Source organism: Pongo abelii, chromosome 8 (assembly GCF_028885655.2).
Source record: "Pongo abelii isolate AG06213 chromosome 8, NHGRI_mPonAbe1-v2.0_pri, whole genome shotgun sequence".
Classification (NCBI taxonomy): domain Eukaryota; kingdom Metazoa; phylum Chordata; class Mammalia; order Primates; family Hominidae; genus Pongo; species Pongo abelii.
The window spans coordinates 28435454-28450079 of NC_071993.2; the positions used below are offsets into that span (position 1 = coordinate 28435454).

The 14626-nt window shown below is 41.3% G+C and overlaps 1 protein-coding gene across 7 annotated transcripts in view; it reads right to left on the reverse strand.

The window, feature by feature from the left end:
• ODAD2 (outer dynein arm docking complex subunit 2) overlaps positions 1–14626 on the reverse strand; it is a 196589-nt gene that overhangs the window by 51349 nt on the left and 130614 nt on the right. The gene's annotated exons all lie outside the window — the stretch shown is intronic.

Sequence of the window (14626 nt, forward strand, 5' to 3'; positions counted from 1 at the left end):
AATGGACACTTCCTTATAGTATGAGAAATGAAACAAGAAGGCAGAGAATCGCCTTCTTCAGCCTCAGCTGAGAACGTGTGCATTGGATGACTCAAATTTTTCACTTCTCTGTGCATGTCCAAGAATGACCATATTGATTAGGGGATTACAAGTAAACTTGAGCAAGTAGGCAAATTCCCAAGGAGAATTTGTGAATACTGTGGATCGACTTTATATATTCTTTTGCCATGATGTTGCCTACAACTGGTGGGGAAGATGGGCATTAAGAAATTACAAGTATAACAAATAGCACTGGAGGGAGGAGGAGATGAAGAGACTACAAATCCATACAATAAGGAAACCTCAACTAATATAAAGGTTCAAGGGCTGACTCCCCAAGGTCTAAGGGACAAAAAGTTATCCAGCGTGAAAGGGATTCTGGTTGGACAAATCATCATGTTGCACAGATCTGAGAGCGAGAGAGAAGGTGATTTTTTTTTTTTTTCTGGTTTAGAATGACTGGAGCATAAAATAAGAAAGGCAGCATGGGAGAAAGTGAGACTTAAGAGGTGAGATCTTGAAGGGTCTCACCTTTAAGATCCTTCAGGAAGCATCTTGGTAAAGGGTTTGGAGTTCATTTTGAAGGGTATTGGAAAGCCCCTGAAGAGGCTGAAGTGTGGGGGAAGGATTTATATCAATTTTTTATCTTAGAAGATTTCTCAGAATTACAGGGTGCAGGGTTGGGGTGGGCGCAAAGAATGGTATAGGGAACACAGGTGCTATTTCACTAGACCACATGGGAAGTGGTGATGGTTTGGGTGAGGGTGGTGGTCTATGCCTGGAGAGAAGAGTGTGGATTTGGGAAGCTTGCTTGGAGAAGATAGAGATGAGTGATTCGAGATGATTCCCACGTCTCTGGCTCAACTTAGTAGGGCTAATGTTGGAAAAGCTGGGTTTGGTTTGACTTGGTTTGGTTTTCTTGGGGTGGCATATGATATTAGAAGACCTAATTTGAATGAAGTACCCATAGACATTTAAGTGGAACTATCTAGGATGCAGATGAATGTATGGGCTTGGAGCTTAGAAAAAAAAAACAGGGTGGAAGTGGAGATTTGGAATTCATCAGAATAAAGACTGTAACTAAAGCCATGCAAATTAGAGAGTGAGGAGTGAAGTGAGAGTGGAGAGTGAGGTGAGAGTGGGGAATGAGGTGAGAGTGGAGAGTGAGATGAGAATGGAGAGTGAGGTGAGAGTGGGGAGTGAGGTGAGAGTGGGGAGTGAGGGGAGAGTGGGGAGTGAGGTGAGAGTGGAGAGTGAGGTGAGAGTGGGGAGTGAGGTGAGAGTGGGGAGTGAGGAGAGAGTGGGGAGTGAGGGGAGAGTGGGGAATGAGGTGAGAGTGGAGAGTGAGATAAGAATGGAGAGTGAGGTGAGAGTGGGGAGTGAGGTGAGAGTGGGGAGTGAGGGGAGAGTGGGGAGTGAGGTGAGAGTGGGGAGTGAGGTGAGAGTGGGGAGTGAGGGGAGAGTGGGGAGTGAGGTGAGAGTGGGGAGTGAGGTGAGAGTGGGGAGTGAGGGGAGAGTGGGGAGTGAGGGGAGAGTGGGGAGTGAGGTGAGAGTGGGGAGTGAGGGGAGAGTGAGGAGTGGGGTGAGAGTGGGCTCTTTCTGGTGTCCCAGGTGTGGGCGAAGGAAAAGAATTTGTCAGAAGATCCTGGAGTCAGATCTCCACCTTCTCTAAGGTTGTATGGGGGTTAGTGTAATGTCCACCAATTACTCAGCTCTATCACTTTCTCAAATAATAATAACACATCTTTTGCTTCCCAGCGGTGTATCAGGCATGGTACTACGCCCTTCACATAAGTTATTTCAGTTAAACCTCACAGGAATCATGCAAAGTGGGTATTATTTCCATTTTAGGTTTTTAAAAGTGAGGCTCAAAGAGGTTGAACCTTATAAAATAGATTGTATCCCTCATGAAGGTAGGCACCATGTCTTACTCAACTAAGTGATCATTAGGAACCGTAAATCTGATGATCCCATCTCCATACTCACCAAATTCTTCCACAGCTCCCCCTGCCCTTAGGGTAAAATTCAAACTCCACAACAGTGTTTGCAAACCCTTCAAGGTGCACCCCTGGCTTATCTCTCCAGCCTCAACTTCCCTGCCTTGACACCTCTTCTCCAGCCTCCCCCCCATATACCCTGAGCCAGTGGCTCCCTATATGAGCTAATAATAAGAACCCTGGCACTCATTCCCTGAGAATGTGATTCATTAAGTCTGGGTAGGGTCCATTAAAATATCCGTATTTTTAAAAACTCTCCAGCCAGTATTGGGAACACTACTTTATGAATTAGTCCTTCAGTTTTCATGTCCTCAAATGTGCATGTCTCCACAAGTCTGCACAAACCTTTTCTGTCTATCTTCCTGTTAGCTTGGGAATTCCTACACATCTTCAGCTGCCAACTAAGGTATGCTTTTCTTCAGGAAACCTTTCCTGAACCTCAAGTCTGGGTTAAGCGGCATCTTCCATAATACCTGGTTCTCCTGTATTACAGCACCTATCACTGCACGTAATTGTGGTTTCTTTGTTTGTCTTTGACCCTGAACTGTAAGTTCCAGGAGAGTGAGGACTCTTTCTGTCTCATTGATTGTTGTATGCCTGGTACCTATGCCAGTTTCTAGCAGTTAGTAGATACTCAATTAACATTCATTAAATTTGATTGTTTGCAAACTCATAGCCTTAAAAGAAAGCTTTCACTGTGGGCACAACAAACCAAACTAAACTCCTACTAAATGGTGAAGTCAGGACACGAGTCAGGTTCTACCCAAGTGTGAGGGCGAAACCACCTTCTCTCTGTAACACGTTGCCTTACCTGATTGCTGAAAGAAGTAACAGCAGCAATATTGGTGGGCTGGTTCTTAATACTAAATCTAAATACAATTTCTGATAGTTAAGACATACTTCTAAATTCTGATGTATTCATAAGCTTATTTGGAAATTAGTTAATTGCCATTCTTTGTAAAATTCTACAATAAAGATTTTTGTGTAATACTAAAGAAATGATTATATTTTCAATTGTCTTCTATACTGTCACTTTATTACACTTCTATGCATTAGGATGCTCTCAAATCAAAATACTATAAACATGAATGTATTAACCTTGAAATATCCAACACTGCTTAATTCTAATTACCCTTTGAGGCAGTTAGTGGTGGTAGTTGGAGCTGTAGTATTTGCATGTCATAGATGAAGAAAACCCAGAGGAATAAATTAATATGTAAAAGGTAAAATGACAGAGTGGCAGAAGCAGGATTTGATTCCAGATCTGTCTGACCCCAGAGCCCCCTCACAATATTGTGATTTGTAAATCCTAACCATATATTTGGCTCAAATGAGGCCATGCACATGTAAATTCAAAAGCAAAAACAGGGGCTCTTAGAATTTCAGGGGATTTCAAAAGCATAGCCCCAAAGCTCAACTTTTCCAAGGATCATCTTGGTCCAATTGTGTTACTATGAAGGGATATTTCATAGTTACTATGAAGGGATACTTATAAATTACTGGTTAATTTATAAAGAAGATAAGTTTATTTGGCTTATGGTTCTGCAGGCTTTACAAGAAACATGATGCCAGCATCTGCTTCTGGTGAGGGCCTCAGGAAGCTTCCACTCATGGTAGAAGGTGAAAGGAAGCAGGCATCACATGGTAAAAGGAAGGAAGCAAGAGAGGGGAGGGAGGTGCCAGACTTTTTAAAAGACTTTTAACAATCAGTTCTGGTGGGAACTAATAGACCAAGAAGAACTCACTCATTACAAAACTGGCACCAAGGCATTCATAAGGGATCAGCCCCCATGATGCAAACTCCTCCCATTAGGCCCCACTCCAACACTGGGAATCAAATTTCAACATGAGATTTGGAGGGGAAAATATCTGAACTATCTCAATGATGTTGTAGATGTCAATAGTCTCATACATTTGTCAATAACAAAATCACAGAACTTCTTTTTTTTTTTCTCAAGAAAAACAGGAGGAATTCTGGACAGATGATAGTGGCAAAGTGTTTGAATCTCATTCTCCCTATGAAAACAGTGCAGATAGTAAAGCAAAACAAAAAACACAACGGACAATATACACCATAGTAAGTGAACGAGGTATCCACACTGACTCTAAAGCACAAGCAGACTTGGAAGGACAAACTAGCAACCACAGTGGGAAGGCAGAGGCATTTGTGAAGGTCTTGAGAGCCAAGAAACCCCAAAGGGCCATGAAGTTCTCACTGGAAAGTTCTAGAACAGCAGCAGAAGCAGCTGCAAATGGACTTTTCAGGCTGTGATGAATGGATAAGACTACAGTGCCACAAAGTCTGATGGTGCTGGGGCGTTCTGTTAGGCCTGAGTTCCATGAATTCATAAAACTACAAACTGAAGCCTTTTCTGGGACAAAGCCCTGCACGGAAGAGAAACTACAGGGAATTGCATCATCCAAATTGAGCAAGGCAGAGACACTGGGATGAAGGACTAAGAAAGTTCAGATAAAAAGAGAGGGTGGAAGCTGAGGGGCCAGAATGCACCCTGCATCACTGTGAAGATGACAATGGAATCCTGGGAATCAAGAAAGTAGCAGTGCCATCCTAGTCCACATCTCCCTTCTAAAAGACCAGGAAAACTCATTTCACTTACAAATGAGCAAGGGCTGGGTGCAGTGGCTCATGCCTGTAATCTCAGTACTTTGGAAGGCTGAGGCAGGCGGATCACTTTAGATCAGGAGGTTGAGACCAGCCTGGCCAACAAAGTGAAATCCCATCTCTACTATAACACAAAAATTAGCTGGGCATGGTGGCATGAACTTGTAATCCCAGCTATTTGGGAGGCTGAGGCATGAGAATCGCTTGAACCTGGGAGGCGGAGATTGCAGTGAGCTGAGATCACTCCACTGCACTCCAGCCTGGGTGACAGAGCAAGACTCTGTCTCAAAAAGAAAAAAAAAAAAGCAATATAAAAAAGACTCCAGTCAATTTCCATATAGAGTTATTATAATAAATAAAAAATATGAACAGACACTTCTCAAAAGAAGACATTTATGAGGCCAACAAACATATGAAAAAAAGCTCAACATCACTGATTGTTAGAGAAATGCTAATCAAAATCACAATGAGGTATCATCTCATGCCAGTGAGAATGACAATCATTAAAAAGTCAAGAAACAACATGCTTGTGAGTCTGTGGAGAAATAGGAATACTTCTACACTGTTGGTGGTAGTATAAATTAGTTCAACCATTGTGGAAGACAGTGTGGTGATTCCTCAAGGATCTAGAACCAGAAATACAATTTGACCTAGAAATCCCATTACTGGGTATATACCCAAAGGAATATAAATCGTTCTATTATAAAGATACATGCACACATATGTTTATCACAGCACTATTCACAATAGCAAAGACATGGAATCAACCGAAATGCCCATCAATGATACACTGGATAAAGAAAATATGATACATATATACACCACAGAATATTATGCAGCCATAAAAAGGAATGAGATCATTTTCTTTGCAGGGACATGGATGAAGCTGGAAGCCATCATCCTCAGCAAACTAACACAGGAACAGAAAACCAAACAACACGTGTTCTCACTCATAAGTGGGAGCTGAACAATGAGAACACATAGATACAGAGAGGGGAGTAACACACATTGGGGCCTGTTGGGGCACGGAGGGAGGGAGAGCATCAGGGCTTAATACCTAGGCCTTAAGCATCAGGGCTTAATACCTAGGCCTTAAGCATCAGGGCTTAAGGCATGCAGGGCTTAATACCTAGGTGATGGGTTAATAGGTGCAGCAAACCACCATGGCACACATTTACCTATGTAACAAACCTGCACATTCTGCACATGTATCTTGGAACTTAGAATAAAATAAAAATAAATAATAAAATAAAATTTCCCTGTAAACATAAAAAAAGAGAATAAGGAGCAAAATCATGGTCTTATGATGAAAGCACATTAGAAAGACATGCCTACAAAACAGATGAAAATTGTAAGATAAAATTTCAATAGGAGCTAAAGGAAAATAATAAAAGCAATGAAGGAAAAACCTAAATTAGAATTGCTGAAGTTGTAATTAGGTGATTAATTTAAAAAAACAACTTTTTAAAAGACAGATGAAAGATATCCATAAAGAATTAGATGTAAAATAAAAATGCATTTTTGAAATGAAGAGCGAACTAGAAAGAGCACAAGAACAAATAAAGATAATGGATAATCTTTTTCAATAGAAGATGTGAAAACTGAAGGGTAATGTAAAAACAGTTAACAAAAAATTCAAGGCAACAAATAGGCAGAGAAGATCTAACACACGCATGTAAGAGTCCCCAAGAAAGAAAACAAATCTCTACAATAGGGCATATTTTAAAATCTAGAATAAAAAATCTTTCTCCTGAAATAAATAAAACCTGAGAGTATATTGAAAAGTTATATATTTGGAAAAACTGACCCAGAGTGGCGTAATATAAAGATATATTCTGGTACAACATCTGGACTTAAAAAAAAAAATCTATAATCAGCCAAGCAAAAAGACCAAGTCACTTTTTTTTTCTTTTTTTTTTTGAGATGGAGTTTCACTCTTTTGCCCAGGCTTGAGTGAATTGGCACGATCTCGGCTCACTGCAACCTCCGCCCCCTAGGTTCAAGTGATTCTCCTGGCTCAGCCTCCCGAGTAGCTGGGATTACAGGCGCATGCCACCATGCCTGGCTAACTTTTATTTTTAGTAGAGACGGGGTTTCACCATGTTGGCCAGGCTGGTCTCGAACTCTTGACCTCAAGTGATCCACCTGCCTTGGCCTCCCAAAGTGCTAGGATTACAGGCATGAGCCACCATGCCTGGCCGACCAAGTCACTTCTAAGGGAAAGAATAAGACATTATCATTAGACTTTCCAATAGTGATGTTTGATGATGAGGGGAAGGGAGTGACACCTCTAAGCTACTCAAGGAGAGAAAATGCAAATCAATGTTCTAATATTAAGTCAAAATGACCTTCAAAGTAAAATATATATATATATACATATATATATATAGTTGGAAGTATAAAATTTTATAAACATGGGAGATTTCCAGGAATGATGTTAACACAAGTTCTTCACTTGAGAATGAATGTCAAGATCTCCAAAAAGTCTAGAAGGACATTAACAAAAGGGCTGTCAGTGTCTTAAAATCCTCTATTGGCTTCATTTATCTTCAGAATAATCATTAGCATGACATTCAGGCATTTCCCGATCTGGCCCAACCCCAATCTTTTCTCTCCCAATCTTCTCTTTGGCATAGTCTACACTCCAGCCTCCTGGAAACTGTTTCCTAAAGTGTCAGATTCCTGTACATCTTTGAATCTCTTATTTTCTTTTTTATTATTATTATTACACTTTAAGTTCTAGGGTACATGTGCTCAGCATTCAGATTTGTTACATATGTGTACATGTGCCATGTTGGTGTGCTGCACCCATTAACTCATCATTTACATTAGGTATATCTCCTAATGCTATCCCTCCCCTGTCCCCCCACCCCACGACAGGCCCTGGTGTGTGATGTTCCCCTTCCTGTGTCCAAGTGTTCTCATTGTTCACTTCCCACCTATGAGTGAGAACATGCGGTGTTTGGTTTTTTGTCCTTGCAATAGTTTGCTGAGAATGATGGTTTCCAGCTTCATCCATGTCCCTACAAAGGACATGAACTCATCCTTTTTTATGGCTGCATAGTATACCATGGTGTATATGTGCCACATTTTCTTAATCCAGTCAATCATTGGTGGGCATTTGGGTTGGTTTCAAGTCTTTGCTATTGTGAATAGTGCCACAATAAACATACGTGTGCATGTGTCTTTATGGCAACATGATTTATAATCCTTTGGGTATATATCCAGTAATGGGATGGCTGGGTCAAATGGTATTTCTAGTTCTAGATCCCTGAGGAATCGCCACACTGTCTTCCACAATGGTTGAACCAGTTAACAGTCCTACCAACAGTGTGAAACTGTTCCTATTTCTCCGCATCCTCTCCAGCATCTGTTGTTTCCTGACTTTTTCATGATTGACATTCTAACTGGTGTGAGATGGTATCTCATTGTGGTTTTGATTTGCACTTCTCTGATGGCCAGTGAAGATGAGCATTTTTTCATGTGTCTGTTGGCTGCATAAATGTCTTCTTTTGCAAAGTGTCTGTTCATATCCTTTGCCCACTTTTTGATGGGGTTGTTTGTTTTTTTCTTCTAAATTTGTTTGAGTTCTTTGTAGATTCTGGATATTAGCCCTTTGTCAGATGAGTAGACTGCAAAAATTTTCTCCCATTCTGTAGGTTGCCTGTTCAAACTGATGGTAGTTTCTTTTGCCATGCAGAAGCTCTTTAGTTTAATTAGATCCCATTTGTCAATTTTGGCTTTTGTTGTCATTGCTTTTGGTGTTTTAGACATGAAGTCCTTGCCCATGCCTGTGTCCTGAATGGTATTGCCTAGGTCTTCTTCTAGGGTTTGTATGGTTTTAGGTCTAACATTTAAGTCTTTAATCCATCTTGAATTAATTTTTGTATAAGGTGTAAGGAAGGGATCCAGTTTCAGCTTTCTACATATGGCTAGCCAGTTTTCCCAGCACCATTTATCAAATAGGGAATCCTTTCCGCATTTCCTGTTTTTGTCAGGTTTGTCAAAGATCAGATGGTTGTAGGTGTGTGGTATTATTTCTGAGGGCTCTGTTCTGTTCCACTGGTCTATATCTCTGTTTTGGTACCAGTACCATGCAGTTTTGGTTACTGTTGCCTTGTAGTATAGTTTGAAGTCAGGTAATGTGATGCCTCCACCTTTGTTCTTTGGGCTTAGGATTGTCTTGGCAATGCAGGGTCTTTTTTGGTTCCATATCAACTTTAAAGTAGTTTTTTCCAATTATGTGAAGAAAGTCATTGGTAGCTTGATGGGGATGGTATTAAATCTATAAATTACCTTGGGCAGTATGGCCATTTTCACGATATTGATTCTTCCTATCCAAGAGCATGGAATGTTCTTCCATTTGTTTGTGTCCTCTTTTATTTCATTGAGCAGTGGTTTGTAGTTCCCCTTGAAGAGTACCTTCATATCCCTTGTAAGTTGGATTCCCAGGTATTTTATTCTCTTTGAAGCAATTGTGAATGGGAGTTCACTCATGATTTGGCTCTCTGTCTGTTATTGGTGTATAATAATGCTTGTGATTTCTGCACATTGATTTTGTATCCTGAGACTTTGCTGAAGTTGCTTCTCAGCTTAAGGAAATTTTGGGCTGAGACCTGGGGCTTTCTAGATATACAATCATGTCACCTGCAAACAGGGACAATTTGACTTTCTCTTTTCCTAATTGAATACCCTTTATTTCTTTCTCCTGCCTGATTGCCCTGGCCAGAACTTCCAACACTGTGTTGAATAGGAGTGGTGAGAGAGGGCATCCCTGTCTTGTGCCAGTTTTCAAAGGAAATGCTTCCAGTTTTTGCCCATTCAGTATGATATTGGCTGTGGGTTTGTCATAAATAGCTCTTATTATTTTGAGATATGCCCCATCAATACCTAATTTATTGAGAGTTTTTAGCATGAAGGGCTGTTGAATTTTGTCAAAGGCCTTTCCTGCATCTATTGAGATAATCATGTGGTTTTTGTCATTGGTTCTGTTTATATGCTGGATTACGTTTATTGATTTGCATATGTTGAATTAGCCTTGCATCCCAGGGATGAAGCCCACTTGATCATAGTGGATAAGCTTTTTGAGGTGCTGCTGGATTTGGTTTGCCAGTATTTTATTGAGGATTTTTGCATCGATGTTCATCAGGGATATTGGTCTAAAATTCTCTTTTTTTGCTGTGTCTCTGCCAGGCTTTGGTATCGGGATGATGCTGGCCTCATAAAATGAGTTAGGGAGGATTCCCTCTTTTTCTGTTGATTGGGATAGTTTCAGAAGGAATGGTCCCAGCTCCTCCTTGTACCTCTGGTAGAATTCAGCTGTGAATCCGTCTGATCCTGGACTTTTTTTGGTTGGGAGGCTATAAATTATTGCCTCAATTTCAGAGCCTGTTATTGGTCTATTGAGGGATTCAACTTCTTCCTGGTTTAGTCTTGGGAGGGTGTATGTGTCCAGGAATTTATCCATTTCTTCTAGATTTTCTAGTTTATTTGTGTAGAGGTGTTTATAGTATTCTCTGATGGTAGTTTGTATTTCTGTGGCATCGGTGGTGATATCCCCTTTGTCATTTTTTATTGCGTCTATTTGATCCTTCTCTCTTTTCTTCTTTGTTAGTCTTGCTAGTGGTCTATCAATTTTGTTGATCTTTTCCAAAAACCAGCTCCTGGATTCATTGATTTTTTGAAGGGTTTTTTGTATCTCTATCTCCTTCAGTTCTGCTCTGATCTTAGTTATTTCTTGCCTTCTGCTAGCTTTTGAATGTGTTTGCTCTTGCTTCTCTAGTTCTTTTAATTGCGATGTTAGGGTGTCAATTTTAGATCTTTCCTGCTTTCTCTTGTGGGCATTTAGTGCTATAAATTTCCCTCTACACACAGCTTTAAATGTGTCCCAGAGATTCTGGTATGTTGTGTCTTTGTTCTGATTGTTTTCAAAGAACATCTTTATTTCTGCCTTCATTTCATTATGTACCCAGTAGTCATTCAGGAGCAGGTTGTTCAGTTTCCATGTAGTTGAGTGGTTTCGAGTGATTTTTGATTGCACTGTGGTCTGAGGGACAGTTTGTTATAATTTCTGTTCTTTTACATTTGCTGAGGAGTGCTTTACTTCCAACTATGTGGTCAGTTTTGGAGTAAGTGTGATGTGGTGCTGAGAAGAATGTATATTCTGTTGATTTGGGGTGGAGAGTTCTGTAGATGTCTATTAGGTCCACTTGGTGCAGAGCTGAGTTCAATTCCTGGATATCCTTGCTAACTTTCTGTCTCGTTGATCTGTCTAATGTTGACAGTGGGGTGTTAAAGTCTCCCATTATTATTGTGTAGGAGTCTAAGTCTCTTTGTAGGTCTCTAAGGACTTGCTTTATGAATGTGGGTGCTTCTGTATTGGGTGCATATATATTTAGGATAGTTAGCTCTCTTTGTTGACTTGATCCCTTTACCATTATGTAATGGCCTTCTTTGTCTCTTTTGATCTTTGTTGGTTTAAAGTGTGTTTTATCAGAGACTAGGATTGCAACCCCTGTCTTTTTTGTTTTCCATTTGCTTGGTAGATCTTCCTCCATCCCTTTATTTTGAGCCTATGTATGTCTCTGCACATGAGATGGGTCTCCTGAATACAGCACACTGATGGGTCCTGACTCTTTATCCACTTTGCCAGTCTGTGTCTTTTAATTGGAGCATTTAGCCCATTTACATTTAAGGTTAATATTGTTATGTGTGCATTTGATCCTGTCATTGTGATGTTAGCTGGTTCTTTTGCTTGTTAGTTGATGCAGTTTCTTCCTAGCATCGATGGTCTTTACATTTTGGCATGTTTTTGCAGTGGTTGGTACTGGTTGTTCCTTTCCATGTTTAGTGCTTCCTTCAGGAGCTCTTTTAGGGCAGGCCTGGTGGTGACAAAATCTCTCAGCATTTGCTTGTCTGTAAAGGATTTTATTTCTCCTTCACTTATGAAGCTTAGTTTGGCTGGATATGAAATTCTGGGTTGAAAATTCTTTTCTTTAAGAATGTTGAATATTGGCCTCCACTCTTTTTTGTCTTGTAGGGTTTCTGCCGAGAGATCCACTGTTAGTGTGATGGGCTTCCCTTTGTGTGTAACCCGAACTTTCTCTCTGGCTGCCCTTAACATTTTTTCCTTCATTTCAACTTTGGTGAATCTGACAATCATGTGTCTTGGAGTTGCTCTTCTTGAGGAGTATCTTTGTGGCGTTCTCTGTATTTCCTGAATTTGAATGTTGGCCTGCCTTTCTAGGTTGGGGAAGTTCTGGATAATATCCTGCAGAGTGTTTTCCAACTTGGTTCCATTCTCCCCATCACTTTCAGGTACACCAATGAGATGTAGATTTGGCCTTTTCACATAGTCCCATATTTCTTGGAGGCTTTGTTTGTTTCTTTTTATTCTTTTTTCTCCAAACTTCTCTTCTCGCTTCATTTCATTCATTTGATCTTCAATCACTGATACCCTTTCTTCCAGTTGATTGAATCGGCTAGTAAAGCTTGTGCATTCGTCATGTAGTTCTCGTGCCATGGTTTTCAACTCCATCACATCATTTAAGGACTTCCCTACACTGGTTATTCTAGTTATTCATCTAATCTTTTTTCAAGGTTTTTAGCTTCTTTGCAATGGTTCAAACTTCCTCCTTTAGCTAGGAGAAGTTTGACCTTCTGAAGCCTTCTTCTCTCAACTCATCGAAGTCATTCTCTGTCCAGCTTTGTTCTGTTGCTGGAGAGGAGCTGCGTTCCTTTGGAGGGGGAGAGGCACTCTGATTTTTAGAATTTTCAGCTTTCTGCTCTGTTTTTCCCCATCTTTGTGGTTTTATCTACCTTTGGTCTTTCATGATGGTGATGTACAGATGGGGTTTTGGTGTGGATGTACTTTCTGTTTGTTAGTTTTGGCAGTTCCAAGATGGCCGAATAGGAACAGCTCCAGTCTACAGCTCCCAGCATGAGTGATGCAGAAGACAGGTGATTTCTGCATTTCCAACTGAGGTATCAGGTTTATCTCACTGAGGCTTGTTGGACAGTGGGTGCAGGACAGTGGGTGCAGCCCACCGAGCGTGAGCCCAAGCAGGGCGAGGCATTGCCTCACCCAGGAAGTGCAAGGGGTCAGGGAATTCCCTTTCCTAGCCAAGGGAAGCTGTGACAGATGGCACCTGGAAAATCAGGTCACTCCCACCCTAATACTGCACTTTTCCAACAGTCTTAGCAAACGGCACACCAGGAGATTATATCCCACACCTGGCTCAGAGGGTCCCATGCCCACAGAACCTCGCTCATTGCTAGCACAGCAATCTGAGATTGAATTGCAATATGGCCGTGAGCTTGGGGGAGGGGCACCCGCCATTGCTGAGGCTTGAGTAGGTAAACAAAGAGGCCAGGAAGCTAGAACTGCGTGGAGCCCACCGCAGCTCAAGGATGCCTGCCTGTCTCTGTAGACTCCACATCTGGGGGCAGGGCATAGCCAAACAAAAGGCAGCAGAAACCTCTGCAGACTTAAATGTCCCTGTCTGACAGCTTTGAAGAGAGTAGTGGTTCTCCCAGCACAGAGTTTGAGATCTGAGAACAGACAGACTTCCTCCTCAAGTGGGTCCCTGACTCCCGAGTAGCCTAACTGGGAGGCACCCCACAGTAGGGGCAGACTGACACCTCACATGGCTGGGTACCCCTCTGAGACAAAGCCTCCAGAGGAATGATCAGGCAGCAACATTTGCTGTTCTGCAGCCTCCACTGCTGATACCCAGGCAAACAGCGTCTGGAGTGGACCTCCATCAAACTTCAACAGACCTGCAGCTGAGGGTCCTGACTGTTAGAAGGAAAACTAATGAATCTGTTATTTTCTTTACTGGGATTCCCTTTCAAACTCCCACAAACTCCCACTTAGCCCTGCAAACTCTAACTCAACTTTTAATAGCAGCCAATTATTTGCTTAGGGCCCAATTATGGGCAATGAGGTCCTAGATGACGTCTCTGAGGAATCCTCTGGGAGTTCTCCTACTTATAGCCAGGAATTATCACAGGTCACACCAAGGAATGGCAAAATAGAAAGGAAAATATCCGGGTTCAGCTACACTTGGGTTTGTCCAAGCACACTTTCCAGTATGCTTACCATGTTACAACTTATCTCCTCTATACGCATCTTCCCTGATGAACTTCCTGAGCTGCAGAATTGACTAATCCTAAAATCTGATGTGGTCATTCACAGCTAAAGGCATCTGTAGCCTTTTGTTCTTCATATTGTAATAATTTTCTTACAGATACTTCCCCCATTAATTCTTGAGCTCTTCCAGGACAAAGAGACTCAGTCTTCTTGTTCTTTGATTCTCCCTTGGGATATAGGCTCATGTCTATCACTCAGTGAACATTCAATAAATATTTGTTGAATTGTGAAAAATAAAAAAGGGGTTTTAACTTTAAGATACTTAGCCATAGTTACAAACACTTAAAAGGAACAGAGTATTAGCTATGTCTGATGGAATATAAATTGATGAGATCAGTTCAACAAGCCAAATTCCAAATCAGTTTTGCTCCTCTGGAGTTGACCTCACAGTGACTAATGACTTCCCGATTCTCCAGTTGCTTCATCAGTAAAGACGATCAGCCACGGCACTGGGGCCATACTGGGAAAAATGACAAAAGTGATCACATCTGCCTCTGATCCAAGAACTTCCTAAGGTGCATGGTATGAGATACCAGGAGCCAAAGTCCCCGTGAGATCATGGGCACAGCTCAACAGGGTCCCATAAGATTCCTAATGGCTCCTAATCTGTGGGACAGGGAAACGTTAGGCTCAAAACCCTGCAGGTCCCTCCGAAGTTTGTTTTGAAGGTGAGATTTCTTTCTTTTCTTTTCTTTTCTTTTTTCCTTTTTAGATTTAAAGATTTTAAACATATGACATCTTGCCTCGCATAGTTTCTATGGAAAGGGAGGCAGTATATATGAGGATGGAAAAAGTAATTATTCTGCCAAAAGTGTC